The 20478-nt window shown below is 35.5% G+C and overlaps 1 protein-coding gene across 1 annotated transcript in view; it reads left to right on the top strand.

Annotated features, from left to right (window-relative positions):
- The first annotated feature begins 4042 nt into the window (after positions 1–4042).
- Positions 4043–20478, top strand: part of prkcq (protein kinase C, theta) — a 45637-nt gene continuing 29201 nt past the window's right edge. The window contains exon 1 of the mRNA XM_022671382.2: positions 4043–4188. The gene's annotated coding sequence lies outside the window, so the exon portion shown is untranslated. The remainder of the gene's footprint in view (positions 4189–20478) is intronic.

Raw genomic sequence — 20478 nt, 5'->3', positions numbered from 1 at the left:
ACACACACGTGCGCTTAGTTGGGATGCTCCCAGACATCCGTCAGCTCTCCGGTTTCCATGGAAACAGAAATAAAGAGTGAAGGAACGCTCCCTCATGCAACGCCACACTCAAAAAATGTTATCCACTCCCTCTCTCTCTTTCTCTATCTCTTTCGGTCTCTCTCAACCCCTCTCTCTCTGTCTTTCTTAACCTCTCTTTCTTTTTTGCTCTCTCTCTCTCTCTCTCTCTCTCTCTCTCTCTCTCTCTCTCTCTATCTATCTCCTCTAGGCCGACCCTTTCATGCTTTTCATGCTTCTTCTTTCATCAGCCTTGTCTCTTTCCCTGGAACAGAATATATTCCTCCTTTCAGCCTGTACAACACACACACACAATTTTTATTATTATTATTATTTTATTAAACAATCTTTCATACTAACTTTTTTTTAAACATTTTAGTACAGCCTATTACTCACTGTTATAATGTGTATTCTGTGTATATATATCAGCTGTATATGTTTCATACATTACATCACAGTATAAAGCAGACAGAGGACATCTAATTATGTGTTTCTCTTTATATGCTACATTTTCTTGCTTTCTCTCTTTTGTTCATTCTGGAATTTTGGGGGTTTTCTGCTGTGTGTGTGTGTGTGTTTGTTTCTCTCTGATTTGCTGTACTATAGCGCCCCCTCAACAGTGGATCAACAGTGCTATTACATTACATTACATTGCATTACATTGCATTTGGCAGACGCTTTAGTCCAAAGCGACTTACATTAGTGAAGTACAAAAGTAATATAATTTAAAGGTAAAAACATCTTTAGATAGGGCCTAAATGAGGTCAAAGGGAAATAATAGGACAGAAGAGTGAAGGAGGGGAAGAAGGAAATGAGGTTAGAAGTAGTTAGTGTGTTAGAGGTGTTAGGAGAGTAAGTGCTCTTTGAAGAGCTCTGTCTTCAGCAGTTTCTTAAAGATAGCGAGAGATTGACATTTCACTTTCTGCCGTCTGTCTTAACTATTCAAACTGTGACACAACCCTGAGTTTCTGATTTAGATAGATCTACCATGTTATCACATGCAATAAATAAATAAATAAAATACAATTTAAAAAAATATGCTTTGATACTAGGAGAGACAGGAACTGTTGATATATGTCAAACTGTTATCCTAGCAAACAATATTTTTAACTGTGCTTTTGACGTTAGCCAACTGGCTACGAGATTCTAAAATTGTTGTCCCGTGTCTGTACATTTATCTCTAAAGATTAAGATATGGCAAACAGTAGATGTCTGAGTTTTGAGTAAGACAGTAGCTGTGAGCTGTGTTTAAAAGTGCACCTTATTCACTATTCCCAAAATATGAAAGATCCAGGTCAGTGTAAAGTACCACAAAAGGCAAGAGAATTTAACATGGTAGTGAAAGATTATACACAACCTGTAATTGCATGATTGCTGTTTTATTTTTTCAAATAGTTTATGATTATATCACATATATAATCTGTTATATATACTATGATATATGTTCCATCTTAAGTCATATGTGTTATATTTAGATTTTTATTTTGCAGAATACAAAAAAGAACAACACTCCTACTCCTAGAATACAATCCTAGCAATACAACTGCAGCACAGTAGGGGGCCACAGCCCACAGGTTAAAAACCACAGGTTAGTACTGTGTATTAATACAGTGATGTTGAAAAAGTGATGTCAAAATATACATTATTCAAAATTTCTTACATTTTCTACCCTATTTTGAAGCCAGTTACCCAATCCCCATTTATATAAACTCTATCCCTGTCACTACCAATGCCCCCCAACCAAGGCTGTCTCTAGGGGGGCTAAGGGCATTACAACCCCCATCCCCCCCTTGCTGTACAGTGAAATTATTTTCTTACAATTTTCTGATTGGCTCATTGAGTCATATAAATGTGCTCATATAAATATGCTTCAAACTGTTCAGTACAGCAGTACAGGTTCTAACAGGTTTATTTAAACTGACTTCTATGTGGTAACATTTGCTTAAATAATGTTACTTGATTGTAATATTTCTATTGATTAACTTTTTTTTATTAGCAGTTAGCAGTTGAGTACAGAAGACAGAAAAACCTTATTTCATGTATTTCCGTAATTTTGCTTTATTTTTCTTCTGTATAAAATAGTGTTTATATTGTAGAAACAATCTGTAAAAAAAAAAGATTATTTTTGTTAAAATTTATGTTAAGAATGTCCCTTAAATTTTCTTTACACAATTAGTATTATTTTGTACTTTTTAAAGTTTAACTGTTTTTTATATTTGAATTTCCTAATCATATAAGTATGCTCACTTGTTCCTATTTCCAATTTGGATATTATAGTCTCAGCTTTAATATTAATATTAATAATAATAATAATAATAATAATAATAATAATAATAATAATAATAATAATAATTGCCATATTCAATTCCTTAGACGCTTTGCATCCAGAGCCATTGTTTAACAAAAGCTGATAGAATCACATGATCTAGAGAATACTTTACCAACCTTTATCAACAACAAACTGTATTGTCCAGAAACAACGTCCACTTCTCTGAAGACTCAGACGAATCTGGAATGAACCATCACATATTAGAAACATATTGTAAGGGCTGGTAAGGGCCCGGCCTCAGTGTCCTCCAGGGCATCAGAGGGCGCGCCAGGCCAGCGCCGAGGGCTAATTGGCTAATTATCAACACCTGCTTTCAACAGCTTATAAGCAACGCCAACTAGCCACTCGGCGCTGGATCTTTGAAGCTCGTGAGAGCGAATCTATGCCGGTTTTCCGAGCGAGCCCCGGCTCTTTATATTTATCTCTTTCCCTTTCGAGTTTGGTGGAGCTGTGTAGAGCAGTGAGCTCCACGGCCGCCATCTACCTCTCTAGTCTGGTGGAGCAGAGCAGTGTGCTCTCCTCCGCCGTCACTCTCTCTTTGTGTCTGTGTGTGTGTGTGTGTGTGTGGGTGTAGCAGAGGCGAGGCACGCGGTATGCTCACCCTCTCTCTTTCCCTCGCTGTTTCTCCCTTCTCTGGTGAAACAGCATTTAATCCACAATCACCTTAGTTCAGTTTTGTTTTCTTTGGAAGTCCTTTTATTTTAGTTAATCCTTCACCTCGCGCCATAAGAGGTAGCCGCTTCCAGGCGATCCTTAGTTACGTATTCTCCCCCTCTCTCTCACTCACGCTAAGCTTGACTTTTGTTTTCCACCCGTTTTCATCCTCCGCCCGTTTTCATTGCTCCACCCCTTTCGGCGGAGGTCCTTAAGAGTGATTAAAGCGGCCGCGTCCCAATCCGCTCGCTGGTTCAGCGGTTAGAGCATTGGGCCGCGACCGCGACAGCTCGATCCCCGCGTGGAGCGGGGTTTAATAATAATAATAATTATATATATATATATATATATATATATATATATTATATAATATTAATATATATCCTATTAATATATATATTAACGATTATATATTTATTATTATTATTATTATTATTATTATTATCCTTTTTTTTCTTGGGTTTACCTGCTTCGAGATCTACTGCTCTGCACTTGGATTCTACAACCTTCTGGGCTGGAGAGCTACCGCTCCCCAACCCCCTTACACATATACCAGACCCATCTGAATTTTAGTTTTTTAGAAGAAATGGATGAAAAGGACCATCCAGACTGTTATCAGCAACAAATCCAAAAGCCAAGGTCTGTCATAGTATGTGGTTATGTCAGTATCCTTGGTTGTTTAATGTTATTTACATTTATGTGATGGCAATTACACTTAATAAAAAAAAAAAAAAAAAAAAAATTAACACAATTACAGTCAAAAAGGATTTTATCAGCCAAATTCGACATGTTACAAAACATATGTAGCACTGATGGAGTGTTACTGCACAAAGTTGCCCAGGTTGGATATTTTCTGTCTATCTTCTGCTGCTGCTGGTGAGAGGAAATCGGGTGTGTTGGGGGCGGACTGCGGTCACGCACACACACACACACACACACACACACACACGTATACACACTGACACAAGCAACCGTACCGGCATAGTGTGGTATTATTCTGAAGTAAACTTCACCTCCTGTGCTGCTCGCATACACACACACACACACACACATACATGCGCTTACACACGCCTACCAAGTAGAACTTCACCCTCTTCCCCAGCAGCAGGCCATACACTGGGAGCTGGAACTAGAGCAGGCTGCTGCCGGTAAGTGCTTTATTCTCCGTCCTGCATTCTCCACCAATTTCTTCTTCACTTTTTTTTTAAATGCTGTCCACTCTCTCTCTCTGTGTCTACTCTTTCTCTCTCTTCACAAAGACATAATTCAGCCTGATTGTGCTACGGGTTACCACTTACATGGTTAGTAATTTAATTATGCCAAATTTTGTCTTTATAGCATAAAAAGTACGGCTTCTGGAAAAGTTAGAATTTTTGGTTAAAAGTATATGGAAATATTTTGATGTTTTTTATGCGGAAAGTTTTGACCATAACAGTTTTGCTTGTTTACTGACTGTACAAATGTTATATTACATATATTCAAAAGCTTTAGCGCAGCATATCTTCATATACTTGAGTCTGTAAATGAGGAGCGCGCTACTGCTGTCGAAGTCATAAGTGAGGAGCGGTGATGAAACAGGCAGAAACATATGTATAGCTTATCTAGAGTAAGTGTATGTTTTTCTTCTACAGCATCACTTACAGGAAACCACACACACAGTACAGGCAAATTTCATACTCCACCAACCCCAACGCTCCTCACTGTCTGCTCTCATACTGTAGCATCTGCAGCAGCATCCTGCTTTGTACAAAAATGGTGTTCATGCTTAATAATATATCCAATTGAGGTGCTCAGAGAATGTCATTTATTAAGTAATAAAACAGAATGTAGTTCTGTATCTGTTTTTTTTTTGTATACTTTATTATTATCCTCATTCTTTCACCCTGTTCTTCAATGATCAGGACCCCACAGGAGAGACCACCGCAGAGCAGATACTGTATTCTTTGGGTGGTGGGTCATTATTTATCTCAGTACTGCAGTGATTAGCACTGATTATCAAGGTGTATGAGGTGTATGAGGTGTTTTTAAATTTTTAATTAAACCTTTTTTTACCCAGCAAATCATTAACCCTTCTGTTATTTTCTGGGTCTAATTGACCCATTTTAAAGTTTAAAGATCTGGGAAAAATAGTTCTGCTTCCCTGAATTAGTAAAATTAACATATTATCTGCAAATGGTTCATCTCAACTTTTGGCAACCACCTGCAAAAACAGCATGTTAGGCAAGAATGCATTCTGTAAAGGAGGCAAATTTTAGATCTGATTTTAGACTGTAATTTAGTGATATGAGTGGCAAAGGATAAGCTGCTATCTTACCAAATACCTAGATATTTGTATTCGGTGACATGGCATAATTTCGTGCCCCGCAGGATACTATATCTTGGACTGGTGGAGCTTTACAGGTGTTTATCTGTAATTGTAAGGTACAGATGAACTGTTGAACACTATGAAAACTATTTTGAAGTGTATTGGTTACTGACTCTGAAGATGGACCCGTTGCAAAGTGTGTATTTTGATGATGGTACGAGTGAATCATATACAGCAGTGCTGCTGGAGTTTTTAAACACTGTGTTTAATCTCTCACTGTTCACTCACACTATTAGACACTCCTACCTCTATCTGCTTCACCTTGTAGATAAAGTGAAATCAGAGTCAAGTGTTCTAAATCTGTTGCTGCACAGTTTTTACAGTGTTGGTCATCCTCTAGTCCAGGGGTGTCCAAACATTTTTTTTTGTGTCCAAACATTTTTTTTAAATAATACTTTTTTCCTGATTACTTTCATTTACACACCATTTTACTTGACTTACTATCTTTATCTTTGACAGTGTTGTGTAAACTAAGATTTTACAAATTGATGTTTCATTTCATGATGTCTCTTAATATTAAACTCCTTAATTTGACAACTTTTAGACTTTTTTGCCCCTTTTCTGTGCTAGAAATGTGCACTCTCTCCGCTTTTAGACTCTTTGGCCCGTTTCTGACACCTAGAATTCAAACTTTGACTCTCACATTATAAAAACCTGCTTAACAGCGGCCCAACTTTCATTCTATTTCTAAAATACCTCACAGGGCGCTCCAAAAAAGGAAGCGGACCGCAAATGGTCAGCGGGCCGGAGTTTGGCACCCCTGCTCTAGTCCTTCATCACTGCTCACACTGTTGGCAGGATATTTCTGATTGGTTGAGTATTCTCAGTTCAGAAGCAACATTAATATTTTTGAAAACTCCAGCAGCACTGCTTTGTCTGGTCACTCATACTATCAGCACAACACACACTAACACCTCATATATCACCACCATGCTAATCAGTCTTACTTGCAGTGCAAATAGTAATAATAATAATAGCTGATCTGTGGTGGTCCATTCTGTGGGGTCCTGAGAATTAAAGAACAGGGTGAAAGAAGGAGGATAATAATAAAGTATACAGAAAAACAGATACAGGACTAAGTCTATAATTCTGTAGAATTTGTTTTTGGAACCTGTATATAAAACACTGCCTATTTTGATGTGTTTTTCTTTCTTTCTTTCTTTTTTTTTTTTTTTTTTTTTACAAAAATCTGTAAGTATAAGCGACCTAAAAATATCCTCCCCTCCTCCCATCTAACATACTTAGCAGCACAAAGGATCACAAGTTATTGTGTCGTTTCAAAACATAAGCTCGGATTTGCAGCAAACAGTCGGGTCTTAGCGCTCACTGACCACTGCTCACTTTAATTAGGTTGCATACTATTGGTGCTGGATGTGAAATTCCTAGGGAATAAAACTGTAAGGCCTGAAGTTTGGCTCTGAAAAAAATAAGAGACCACCTAAAAAATATGAGTTTCTTTGATTTTACCTAATTAAAAACCTAAAATCAAGAGGATGACAAGCTACAAGCCATCAAATCAAGCTGAACTGCTTGAATGTTTGCACCAGGAGTGGCATAAAGTTATTCAAAAGCAGTGTGTGAGACTGGTGGAGGAGAACATATCAAGATGCATGAACACTGTGATTAAAAAAATTATATTTATTTCACCAAATATATATTTATTTCACCAAATATATTTCACATATATTCTGAACTCTTAGAATTTTAGGAATATTAACTTGTTTTCTTTGCATTATTTGTGGTCTAAGAAACTGGTTCAAAAATTGAAGTGGTCTGTTAATTTTTTTCAGAGCTGTATATCTCTTTTTTGAGCTCCTCTTGAATGCATTCAGCAATGTGAAGTGACACCTATTGCTGGCACAGATTTACAAATGCCTGTTGAGAAGTTCTGCCAGTAGAATAGGGCTCTCTGTAGAAGAAAAAACAAGAACATGTTGGCAATAAGTCTAATGATGAGTTATGGAGCGGGGAAACTGCGTTCTCTGAAATGATGGAGCTCCATCAATACTTTTGAGATTTTGTCCCAAAATACCAACCTGGCATGTGCTCTATTCACTGAATACAATCAAATCCTAACAGCTATGCTGCACAATCTAGAAAAAAGAAAGCATTCTCTGGACAGTAAAGACAGTTACACTCTAAAAAACAGAGGTATGATATGAGTACTTTTTTGTACTCAAAGGTACACTCTTCATAATTGTACCCTCAAAGGTACAATATTGTTCTTTACAGGGTCAGATGTGTTCCCTCTGATGTACAAAGTTTTTCCTAACAGCAATAAGTACAAATTTGTACCATTTAACCTGAAAAAAGGTACATTCAGTATTCTGTATCACTGTACTGATAAACAATATATATTTTAATTGCACATTTTTTTATTTGAAAGCCAGACAATTTTGCATTATCAAGTTTTTGAGCCATATTTAATTGATGATAATGTTTATAATCTTTATAATCTATACTGGCACAAAAAACCATGGGTACAAAAAAGGACTTTCACTGAAAGGTACTTTTTTGTACCTCAATATAAGGCACAACCCCAGCAACAAGCTTTGTACTCTTTTAAGTACAAATCTGTACTCACTTTTCTTAGTGTGTACCTCAAAAAAAGGAGAATAATTATTTTTAATTCAATTTTTAACTATTTTTAATATTCTTAAAGAAAGAAACAGTGAATGAGATACTTGTCCTGATACTTTTGTCCATGTAGTGTGTAGCAGGTGTTTGGTTAATTGGTTTAAATCATTAGTGTTCACTTATTAATTCTAATGCTTAAGCAATTTAAACCATTTAAACCATTTAATTTAGGTTATCTTGTGGCATTGTACAGGGTCTGTTACATTTACAACGTTTATTTTACGCTCTTATCCAGGGTGATTTAGAAGATTATTCCATTCCTGTTACAGAGGTGGGCCAATGTAATGTTGGGAGTCTTGTCCAAGGACTCTTATTGGAGTAGCAAAGCATAGTCATCCATACTGGGAATTAAACCCCACTCTTCCACATGACGTGGTAGCTCATTGGCTGGTAGTGGTGTTATCCACTGTGTCACATCAATCACACCAATAACTTCACTGTAGGGACAATACAATTATATTAAATATTACATTTATAAAGTTATGAGAGTTAACTCTCTTTGTTTATTTCATAGCTTGTGGGAATTAAACGATTTAACCCACAGACTTGATAATTTGCATGTTTTTAGCTTTAAAAAAAAGAGCATTAATAGTTTGAGTTAAATAGTGAGCATTCGTGGACACGGTTATGTCAGTTACACCTCAGGGAACAGAAATGGTCCCGGATTGAGTTTCGGTTTCTAATAAGAGCTTCATAAACAAGTATTTTACACAGTTTCTGAAAGCCACAGTGCTCTACATTATATCAGTGACCTGTATAGACCTTCTAGGTTAATCAGAAGTCCCACTTACTGAGAGTCAAAATGTGATTGGCTCACTGATTGGCTCCATCAGTTCTAATAATGTTGGTGGTTAATGTGGCGAGTTTGTTGAGATGTGTCTATGTAGATCTCACTTAGAAAATGTGTTTCCATTAAGTGTTTTACAAAATGTATCCCTTTTACTATTAATCTAAATGTAACACTTGATTATGAGGTACTGTTATGATTTAATAAAATAAACGGCAAAACAAATGCACTGCAACAAATGATACAGCAAATTGTAAAAAAAATTTTTAGCTGTTTATAATAAACCAGACATACAAGACCAGCTAAAATATCTCAACACAGCTCATTTTCTACAAATTCAAAATACACAAAATACAATTTTTTTTAGTTTTACAGTTTCAGAATGACCTGCTATAATTTGGGGCACAGACAGACACCAGCATCTGGCTGGTTTTTGAGAAATGGGCAGTGGCCTCTAATTTATATATTTTTATTCATTTCTTTTTTTTTTTTGATTGGTCTTAAAATGAACATTTTAAACTGATCGTTAAGCTAAACGTTTTAAAAAGAACATTTTAATCTGAACATTTTAAGCGGAACATTTTAACCTGAATGTTAAAAAGATTTGGCCTTCTAAAAAAAAAAATCTCATTGACTACTTTCACAGGAAAAGGTCAAAAGAAAAACCCCAGGTCTTCTTCTTTAACAGATTATAAAGTGCAGGTTATTTAAGCATCTGTACAGATGATCTGACCTTTGGGACAGAAATGTACGAGTCTGTAGAACCTTTAGGTTGGTAAAGAACGTTAACATCTAGAAAAACTTCTCAACTTCACCTATCTTTATCACAATCATGATTTTCCAAGAACCTAAAAGTGTTTTTTCTGTGGCATCGCTAACAGAACCTTTTGTATTGTAGCACCTTGGTTTTTAAGGCTCACACTTAGCATTTAGTCATAAAACCAGACTTTAGAGTTTACCAGAAAAGAAAGACCACTATAAGAGAATGTGTAGAGGGGTTTTGTACCCTTGACTGCATTATGTGTGTTATATGGTTTGGCAGCTGTAGTTATTATATGAGTTGTGATGTGTAACTGGCAATCAGTCGGTACGGTCCTCACAAATTTTCCATTAGAGACTTTCAGACGTTTTCATGCTTAACGATTAGCATACTCAGTTTCTTTCTCGCTCTTGTGGTATTCTCCTGCACTCCTTGTGACTTTATGAAAAAAGTTGCTGCAGTCTTCACCAAATAAAAGTGTTTAAATTCATTTGTAAGTAGAGATTAATTAGTGTCATTTAAGTTGAATTAACTTTGATAACATAGTGGAGTAACAACACCTATAGATTTACACACTTCTGCCTCTGCAATCATTTATTCTACACTATATTGCCAAAAGTAGTGTTGTAGTTAAGACCACTAGTGTCCGAGATTAAGACCAAGACTGAGACCAGATTAAGATTTAAAAATAAAAACATTAAAGTATCTTCTCTATTTATTAAAATTATGCTTAATCTGTCTCTTCTCAAACACATTCAGAAGTCACATGAATCACATGAAGTCAACTGAATCAAATTCTATTCATTTTCATTTTAAAATGTAAAAAAACGACCCTAATTTGCCCTCAAACAGCCCGTCGTTAAGATTAGCTAGCTGGCAGCTAAGCTTAGCTAGCTCGTCACTAGCTTTAGTTCTCTCCCATGTAACATTAGTAATTTAGCTAGCTCGTCAATGTGGTTAGCAAGCTTGTCGCTAGTTTTAGTTCTCTCCCTTGTAACCTTAGTGTGTTAGTCAGCTCGTCACTAATGTCAGTGATTTCCCTGATAACATTAGTAGTATGTTAGCTAGTTTGCTGCTAACATTAGGTATCTTGCTAGTTTGTACTTATCTCTCCTTTTATTCTAAATGAATAATTATTGGATAGTCTACCTTTGCACACATACTGTATGACTTAAGTGACATCTTGTTTTTAATACATAGGGTGGATTGTAATATAATATCAGCCCAGCATTTGCAGTTATAACAGCTTAGGCTCTTTTAAAAAGTCTTACACACAAGGAGTGTGTTTGTTTTTATGGACACTTTTACCCATGATTCCAGAATCGCATTTGTGTTGTCAGACACCAATTCCTTTCAAATGTGTTCTATCGGGTTGAGGTCTGGACTTAGGACTGTGCAAGCCAATCAAGTTCTTCCACAACAAACTCTGTCACCCATGTCTTTATGGATCTTGATTTGTGCACTGGTGTGCAGTCATGTTGGAACAGAAAGGGGCCATTCCCAAATTCTTCCGCAAATTTGGGGTAGAGAAATTGCGAAATTGTCCAAAATCTCTTGGTATTCAGAAGCATTTACTGAAATTAACTCCTAAAAAAAACGCCCAATACCATAATCCCCCTCCACCAATCTGATTAATACCATTTTTCTGACAACCACTAAACCCAGACTGTTCCATCTAATTGGCCAAAATAGAAGCGTGATTTGTCAAAACAGAAATTAACCAGAAACAGAAGAGTAGGTGAAAAGTGCCATTGTACTACATTGCCTGGCCAAAAAAATCTTTAACTGGATTTAAGTAAGTTAATGATGTGGGGTTGATGCTGCAGTTGGTCAGGTCTAGGTTCAGCTACAGTATGTGCTGAAAGAATGAGGTCAGCTGACTACCTGAATATACTGAATATAGACCAGGTTATTGCAGCAATGGATTTTTTCTTCCCTGATGGCACGAGCATATTCCAAGATGATAATCCCAGTATTCATGGTGCTGGAATTGTGAAAGAGTGATTCAGGGAGCATGAGATCATCATTTACACACATGGATTGTTCTCCACAGAGTCCAGATTTTAACCTCATTGAGAATCTTTGGGATGTGCTGGAGAAGCGCTGCTTTGAGCAGTGGTCAGACTCTATCATCATCAATGCTGCAAGATCTAATGCAACACTGGATTGAAATAGATCTTGGGACATTTCAGAAGCTGCAATCAAAGCTAAAGGCAAGACAATATTAGAGTGTGTGGCCATTTTTTTAGGTGGTGACTTTTATTTTTTTTGTCAGGCAGTGTATATTGACATTTTTAGAACATCTCTTAGCCAAATCACATTGCTGGGTCTGAAATAACAATATGTTCTACAATTAAGAGCAAAGAGTTCTGGAAATACTGTTTAATATAGAAAGTTGAAATGATGTATCATCCTACTTAAGAACTAAAGTTCCTGTAATCAGGAAACCATAGGTTACCAAGAAAAGGATAACTAAACTGTGACAGCAGGCCTCTACATCAGAAGCCTATTTTTAGAAGTGTCATTAACAATGAAAGTGCAAACTCAGGGTTATCAGAACACAGTGGCACAAGCATGAATACATTTTATAGGTATTTCCCCGTTTGTTTGCTTGATAACACAAATGATAAGTTCAATCTGACATTGGCAACAAACATGATTAAGCAACAAAAATGTCAATCATTGTGGTGATATTCAGTACTGTGCAAAAGTTTCAGACACCAAAGCAAATTACACTAATCGATTTATCTCAGCAATATGAATGTTTTTACCTAAAAAAAAAACACCACATGATTTTAACACATGCAACAAGGAATTCTCATTTTTAACTAAATATGTTTTATCCTGTGAGCCAAGCTGCAGAACAAAGTGTAGTTCCAGTATATTTGTCCTGGATGCTCCTCAGCCAACATGTGTATATTATGTTCAGTTCCGTCAGCAGCTCACCTGATTTACCAAATTTACCAATTTACCAAACCAGGTGTTGATATGATGAGAACTAGAAATGACTCTATTAAACTCAGATGAGGAGGAGAGATTAGGATATGTTTTAAGGAAAACAGGGCTGTAAAAGCTCTGCTTTTTGTAAAACTGCTGTTTGTATTTATCGTAATGCTGGTGTTTTACTGAGCTAATTAATATTTACTTCACAGATAAGAAGCTTTAACTTTACAGAAATTAACACAGGTGCCTAAAACCTTTGCACGGTACTGTAGCTACTAACATTAATATCTATTATTGGCTTTCTGGGGTATTTGTATCATAATATTTTCAAATAGGCCAAATGTGAGATCTGCATATCCTTTAGTAAAACATGGTAGCAAGTAAAGATTACATCATATTTCATATCTAATTGTTCTCTGTCTTGCATTCACAGACCCTCACACAGCAAATGTTAAGGATGACTAATTTTTATTTCCGCCCCGCCTGACGTTCAGTTTAAACAGCATTGGTTATAAACAAATTTGGCATATAAGTTGCATTACTAAGCTTAACACCTACTACTGATCTGCTGTGTTAGAGTAGAGTTCACAGAATGAAATCAGTGTATGTTTTAGCTCTGCAGGATTTACGCAGTGCTCGATGGAGCACTAGATGGAGAACTATAGGTACAGCCTTAACAGTTAAATGTTGTTTAATCAGTTAATCTACATAGTAGTTTTGTGGATTAATGCACTTTTTGACCTGTCTGAAAGGATCAAAAACTAAGGATTTAGCTTGTGTGGTGTTTCCTCTGTTGGTGTGGTTTAGAGAGAGTGGATAAAAAAATATTCACCAATGAAAACATAGGTTCTAACTTTACTACATGAGATTACTCTCAAAAATAGAAAAAGGAAATTGATTTTTTTTAATAATAATAAAACAACATACAGCTCTTGAAAAAAAAAAGTATCTTTGATTTTATCAAATTGAAAACCTTTTGGAATATAATCAAGAGTAAGATGGATGATCACAAGCTATCAAACCAAACTGAACTGCTTGATTTTTTTGCATTATTATAACTATATTTAGTCATTTCAGCAATTTCTCATTTTCTCATATTTTATATGGAATTGATTTTTATTTTTTAATCACAAAATTGTATAAATCGATTATAGCTGGTTATCAGATCATCTGAGGCAGCAGAAGAAACATCATATAGTCCTGACTCTAAATCTACACAGTGTTTATAAGCCGAGCAGTTATACGAGTCGAGCAGCTCGGCAGTTCTGAGATAAAGATGAGCTTGGTGAGGAAGTGTGAGTGTAGATCACTGGAACAATTTACTCATCTAACACAGCACTGCAGTTTCCAACCACTGCTTTTCCCAGCACACACACACACACACACATATTTAAATAGCACATGTTTTTAAAACAAATGCTTTGACCTGTTATATGAGAAGAGACACAGTTAATATTATAAATGTGTTAATGCTATAGTGTCAGTCTAAGGACTGTCTCACACATATTTTACATACCTAAAAACACTGATTACAAAGTGCTACATGCTTATATTAAGCACAATCTCAGCCCCACACAGCAATTAATATCAGAGAGTGAAATCCGTTCAAATCCAGTATAAATGACTAATATAAGTCTATTATTAAAAAAAATGATTACATTATTTTACAAATTTTATAAGACCATTCTACTTATTACAAACTGATGTGATCAAATATTTATTTCGTTTTCAGATTATTTTTTAAAACTTTATATTATAAGAGCTTTTACCGTTAATGACCATATAATGACTTTATTTTTTTATTTTATTTTTAAGCATTATTTCCTGGATTTCTGCCAAAAGAATAATAGACTTTTAGTAGATAAAATTACTCAAAAATACGTTAAATGTTGTAAAAATATTATTGCAATATTTTCAAACTTATTTATAAAAGAATGAAAATAATTTAGTTTTAAGCTAAATATATAGAATTTTAAAGGTGCTGATATATTCTAAAAACAAAACAGTGCTGTAGAACATTTTTAACCTACATTTAGCAAATGTGACCTATATTAAAAATACCAAATATTTATGATCCTATTATGATTATGATTAAATATGGTTATTTATGATTTATGATCAACTGGATGCTTTACCGGTCATTATATCTGTTCTCTAAATCAGCCTGGCAGCACCTAAAATAAGGAACTGAGTCTCTAGGTTGTTAATATATATATATATATATATATATATATATATATATATATATATATATATATATATATATATATATATATATACACACTGCCTAATAAAAAAGTCACCAAATAAAAAGTCACCACAAAAAAAGGTCACACCTATTAATATCAGTAGCCAGTGAAGTTGAACTGTTGACATTAACATATTGATGCTGTTCCTCCCTAGAATGACCCAATTCAGCTTCATATAAAATTAAATGTGTCTTTAATTCTTAGAAAATATCATAATAATAGATGAAAAATACTTTTTCTACTGGCCATAATCCTGTACAGGGATTGGACACTCTGTGTTTGTGCTATTGCACATCTGTGTCAATCTGAAATAGGTGCCACATAAAGTAACATAGCTAAGAAAGAAGGAATTTATTAGAATGGGTGTCCACAAACATTTGGACATAGGCAATAGGCAATAGGTCATATATACATCCCTGCAACCTGAGAACATTATAAAAGTGTTTATTAACATTCTGAAAAGGCTCCAGGTTGTTTAGCCTTTGCATCATTAGACCATTATTAACATTTCTCACATAATGTTCCCAGCTAGATGAATATTAACATTATGACAATGTTAAAAGTAAAATTCCCAAAATTAAAAATTAAAACATTCAACACAAATGATGTTGCATTGATAACAGAACATTTAAAAAACGATAAATAAAAACCTTCTATTAAAAAAACTCAGAAGAAATTTTTCTGCAAACCAAAAAATTGTTAGCATAGATATAAGAGTGTGTGTGTGTGTGTGTGTGTGTGTGTGTGTGTGTGTGTGTGTGTGTATGTGTGTGTGTGTGTGTGTGCGTTGATAAAAGGCTTTGCTGGTGTTTGATCCCTTCTGTTTGACCTCTTGGTTCATTTGAACTTTGCTGGTGGTATAAGGTGGGGGCTGAACATCACTGACCTGAACTCTTTTGATGAAATATTTAGTACAGTGTGGGGAGCGGATTGAAACGCCCGGCTCTAGAATCTCAACTCTCGACTTTAGAACCGAGGTTATTTCTCAGACTCTTTTGCACTCTGTTCACATGTTTGGTCTAGCGAAGGCAGGTCGAATGAACAGCAGCCCACCTGAGCCCTGCGCTGGCACAGGAAGTGTGTGGTTTGAGTGATTGCTCAAGAGCAGGAAGCAGCATGCTTCGACAAGACAGGCGACAAGACGGTGACAAAGGCAGCATACCAACTGCACAGGGTATACACTGTACATATCCCAATCTTAATAATGTGGGATTAGTGTACGGCAGGGGTCGGCAATTAAGTTTGGCTGCGGGCCAGATATTTTCCAAGTCATTACATGACGGGACACAAAAAGAAGAATTCTGTTTTGGAAAATGAAGTGTAATGGGATGGCGTGCTACAGACTAGTAGCTCTCCAGCCCAGAGGGTTGTTGAACCCAGTTGCAGAACAGTCGATCTCAAAGCAGGTAAACCCAAGAAAAAGAAAAAGAAATAAATAAATAAACACACTGCTCCTCACGCAGGATTAAACTTGTGTCATCAGGGTCGCAGTCCAATACAGTACCGCTGCCCCAGCTAGTGAATTGGGACAGGGCTGGGGAAAAATGCCCTTATAAGGAGATAGGGAGTTGTGAAAGGGGAGGGAGATGTGAAAACAAAAGCTCACGAGAGAAGAATTTTTTTTTAGTAATTTTTTTCCTTACCGTTCATTATAGCTCAAACAACCCCACAGGCCAGATGTTTCATGCTTGATGAAAGATGAAAGTTACCAGGAACAATAAATGATTCAACTGTTAGACTGATTTTTCAAGCAACATGCCTGCAGACATCTCAGCACAGAGTTGCAGAGGTTCCTTTTTCACAGTTGCTGTGTCATCACGTCTGGCTCTGAGTAGTAGTATTATCTTATTTCTGTCTGCATTGTTTAACAGAGTGCTTGCTGATTTTCAGACAAACATCTCAAACATCTTTGAAGGGCTTTAGAACAGCTAACAGGAGCAGTGCTAATATGTTTTCACATTCCTCCAGCACAGACTAAAGGTTAAAAGTTAAATCTGGGATACACCAACACACGCTGCTGACAGTCAACACAATTGTTGATTTCACTGTTTTTAATCACTATTTTGATTTTAATATCATTTTAACCCTTTGATGCGCAAACATGGGTCAAAAGTGAGTTTTAATTTTCGATATCTTTGCAATACATGAATTGAATCAATCAGTATAAAAGTATTGCTCAATTAACTTTTTCTTCTTTACTTTTTGAAGTAAGGGCTTTTATTTATGAAGTAAGAAAAAAAATAAGTGTGCACTATGATCCAACATAAGTTAAATGAGAGACATCTTTAAATTCTGAATGACTGAATTAATGTATTGCTGAGCTAAATCATAGAAACACTCAGCCATACATGAAGTTCCATAGCAAATAAATGCGGGTCATTTTTGACCCATGTGTGCATAAGAGGGGTAGTGATACAAAAAGGACTTTTATTCAAAAAGTATAAAAGGGAAAAATAAAATAAGGATGGACAGGGATTAAAAAGAAGTTTATTGAGAAATAGATTTAATACTGAATGATTAAATGAATTTATTGCTAAGATATATCATAGAAACAGGATAAACTCTGGTGAGTTTGTTTAACTGAATTATTGGTCTATTTAGGAACAAACAGTAGCCTCAGCCAGTGATTACAACATGATCGAAAATCGCTTAACCCTGCTTTTTACTGTACGCTTCCACTCTAACCAATGCAGAAGTGTAAAGTATGTAGAAGGTCAAGTATATTCTTACACAGTTCCTGTAGATTTGCTGTGGTATGGGTGGATTGTTAATGGCATGTCCAATAGCATCCCATACATATTTTCACTCAGGGATACTGTAGGTCTGGTGATGTGAATCAGAATTATCCTGTAAGAATACAAAAGTGAAGTCATAGTGTCGTCATCGTAAGCCATGCTAGTTTAACAGGGGGAGATGGGTAAAAGTAAGTAAGTTTCTCAGTGATTCAAATATTTAAATATGGTTTAAATATGCCACATCAGTTTTCATAAAGAACTGTGCTCCTCAGCATAAGTAAAGCTTCTGGAACTCTTTAGCTTCTTTACCAAGCCGTAAAAATAGCCTCAGGTTATATTAATCCTGAGCAAACAACATGTGGGTAAATAATCTATCAAATCCTGTGGAAAGGGAGATTTTGCTGCTTTTGCCAAGTATGGAGGTGTACAAGGAGACGTTTAGCTTCTGGCAGCTTTAAATTAATCACAACACTATAACACAACAGCCTATATTCTACAAACATGTAGTTTCTACTTATCTGTGGAGCGGTTAACTTACAGTTACTGAGGCTGGTAACTATAATGAACTTTTCTCAACAGAGGTAACTCTTGTTCTTCCTCTCCTGGGACGGTCCTGATGAGAGCCAGTTTCATCATAACATTTTTGACAATCTTTACGACTGCACTTGAAGATACGTTTAAAATTTTAAATGCATTGACCCTTAATTTCGTAAAAAAAACAAAAACTTTACTTTGTTGAGTAGTTTTTACTTAATATGAATATGAACTCTACCTCTTTACAACACTGATGCTCCCAAACACATTGAGAGGGAAACAATTTAAGTAATTAACTCTTAACAAGTTCAGCACAGCTGTTAACTGAAAGGACTGAGAAAATTCAAGCAAAAGCTGCTATTTTGAAGAATCTAAAATATAAACAAATTCTGGTTTAACACTTTTTTGTTCACTAAACAGTTTCCTTGTTTTTGTCATAGTTTGAAATACTTTAGTATTAATCTGCAATGTCAGAAGTTTAAAACAATACTCCACAATATTTCCAATGGGCTACATGTTTTATTTGGTGGGGCTAGTGAACATTTGAAGGGGGTATTGTGGATATTTGAGTATACTCAGCTATGACATTTTATCTGTGCTGCCTTCTCCATAGTCAAAGACTAGTTAGTGATAGTATGCAAGTATGCAACTGGGACACAGCCGAAGCGTTAAAATAAAAGAAATCTCCAGTAACTCCACTTTCTGTTTCTAATGAACAAAAAAAAAAAACACCACTAACATCACAAGTTGCAAAGTCCGGCCACAGATATGTGTGAATGCATGTTGCAGAGGTCTTTTAGCATGTGCACCAGTGTGGAGGTGTGTGTGTGGAGGTGTTTGGTTTCCATCCTAATTGATCTCCCCCATATTCTCAATGTGCATGTATTTGTGGGCCGAAGTTCACATTTGTTTGGGTAAAGTAAAAGGTTATCTATCCACTTTTCCACATAGATAAAAACATAGGTTTTTATATGTTTATTTATGCCTTTACATAAAATACATAAATACATAAATACTGCTGTCCAGAGAAGGATTTCTATTAGATTTTGGAACATTATTGGGAGAACTTGAATTCATTTGGGATGATCAGCACCTCAATGAATCCCCAACTCATCACTCATCAAATTACTGGATGGGGCTCTATCTGAACTGATTGCTTGGTTATGATGGTAGACCACACTGAAAAAAAATGCTGCATAAAATTCACTTAAAAAACTTTTGCAAATTTCTGCATTTGCTTTTTTTAAGTAAATTTAATTTCGGATAAATTTAAGTAACTTTAACTCGGTTTCAAGATTCAAATGTTACAAAGAGTAAATAAGTGAACTGAACTTCAGTCAATTATTTATTTTAGTAAACGTTACTTCATTTATTTTTTTCTGAATCAATTCTTTCTTTTAGTAACCTTTACTTATTTTCTGCATACAATATTACCTAATTACAATTACTAAATTTATACAATGTTACTCAAATAGTTTATGATACATAATATAATATAATTCCTGACATTTATATATTTTTAGTTAAAACTCACATATTACACTGTGTCAACACATGGACGGCATACTAACTATACTTTTAGTATACTGAAGAATTAGATTACATGCCTTCCATGTGTTGAGACAGTGAGACTTGGTCTGTTTACAAAATAAATCTTTTTGAGATTATGTAAATATTTGAATGTGTGTTTTAACTAAAAATATAAATAATAATATTGTATAAATGAAGTGATTGTAATTAGGTAATATTGTATGCAGAATTTAAGTAAAGTTTAATAAAAGAAAGGATTGACTGAATTTCAGTTCACCTTTTTACTCTATGTAACATTTAAGTCTTGAAACCGAGTTGAAATTACTTAAATTTTCGTGAAATTAAATTCCAATTAACAATTAATTGTAACAAAATATAATTTTAACAGCCAGTATTCAGGTCAAGTGCTGGTAAACCACCAGCAGTATGTTTTCCTCTGGAAGACCACCTTTTTAACCTTTTTGACCATCAAAGACCAGCTTAGTCCATCTTAAATCTGATTCTGATGGGCTGATTCTAATAAACTGATATTTTATGGTAGGTATATTTGCTGTTTTTGTGTACAGAATGTTCTGAAGCTGTAGAATTTAGCACAGTAAAGTGGAATCTCTGGGTCTGACAGCCTGCAGCAGCGGGCTGTGTCCTAATTGCGGCAGGTAATGGAAAGTTGATGGGCTTGACTTGGTGGGTTACTGTGACATTAGAAGATAAGATCTCTGATGTGGCCTGATTTCAGGTCAGGCTTGCTTCCACAGTGGCTGGTACAGCATTGCAAAGCAATGTATTGGACTTTTTCATTGTGTGCAAGCTTTTGTTTCGTTTGTATGTGTGTGTGTGTGCATGTGTGTGTGTGTGTGTGTGTGTGTGTACTAAGAGTAAACTATATATTTTTTTACAA

This window comes from Astyanax mexicanus, chromosome 2, assembly GCF_023375975.1.
Source record: "Astyanax mexicanus isolate ESR-SI-001 chromosome 2, AstMex3_surface, whole genome shotgun sequence".
Lineage (NCBI taxonomy): Eukaryota > Metazoa > Chordata > Actinopteri > Characiformes > Acestrorhamphidae > Astyanax > Astyanax mexicanus.
This window is presented reverse-complemented; position numbering and strand designations above follow the sequence as displayed.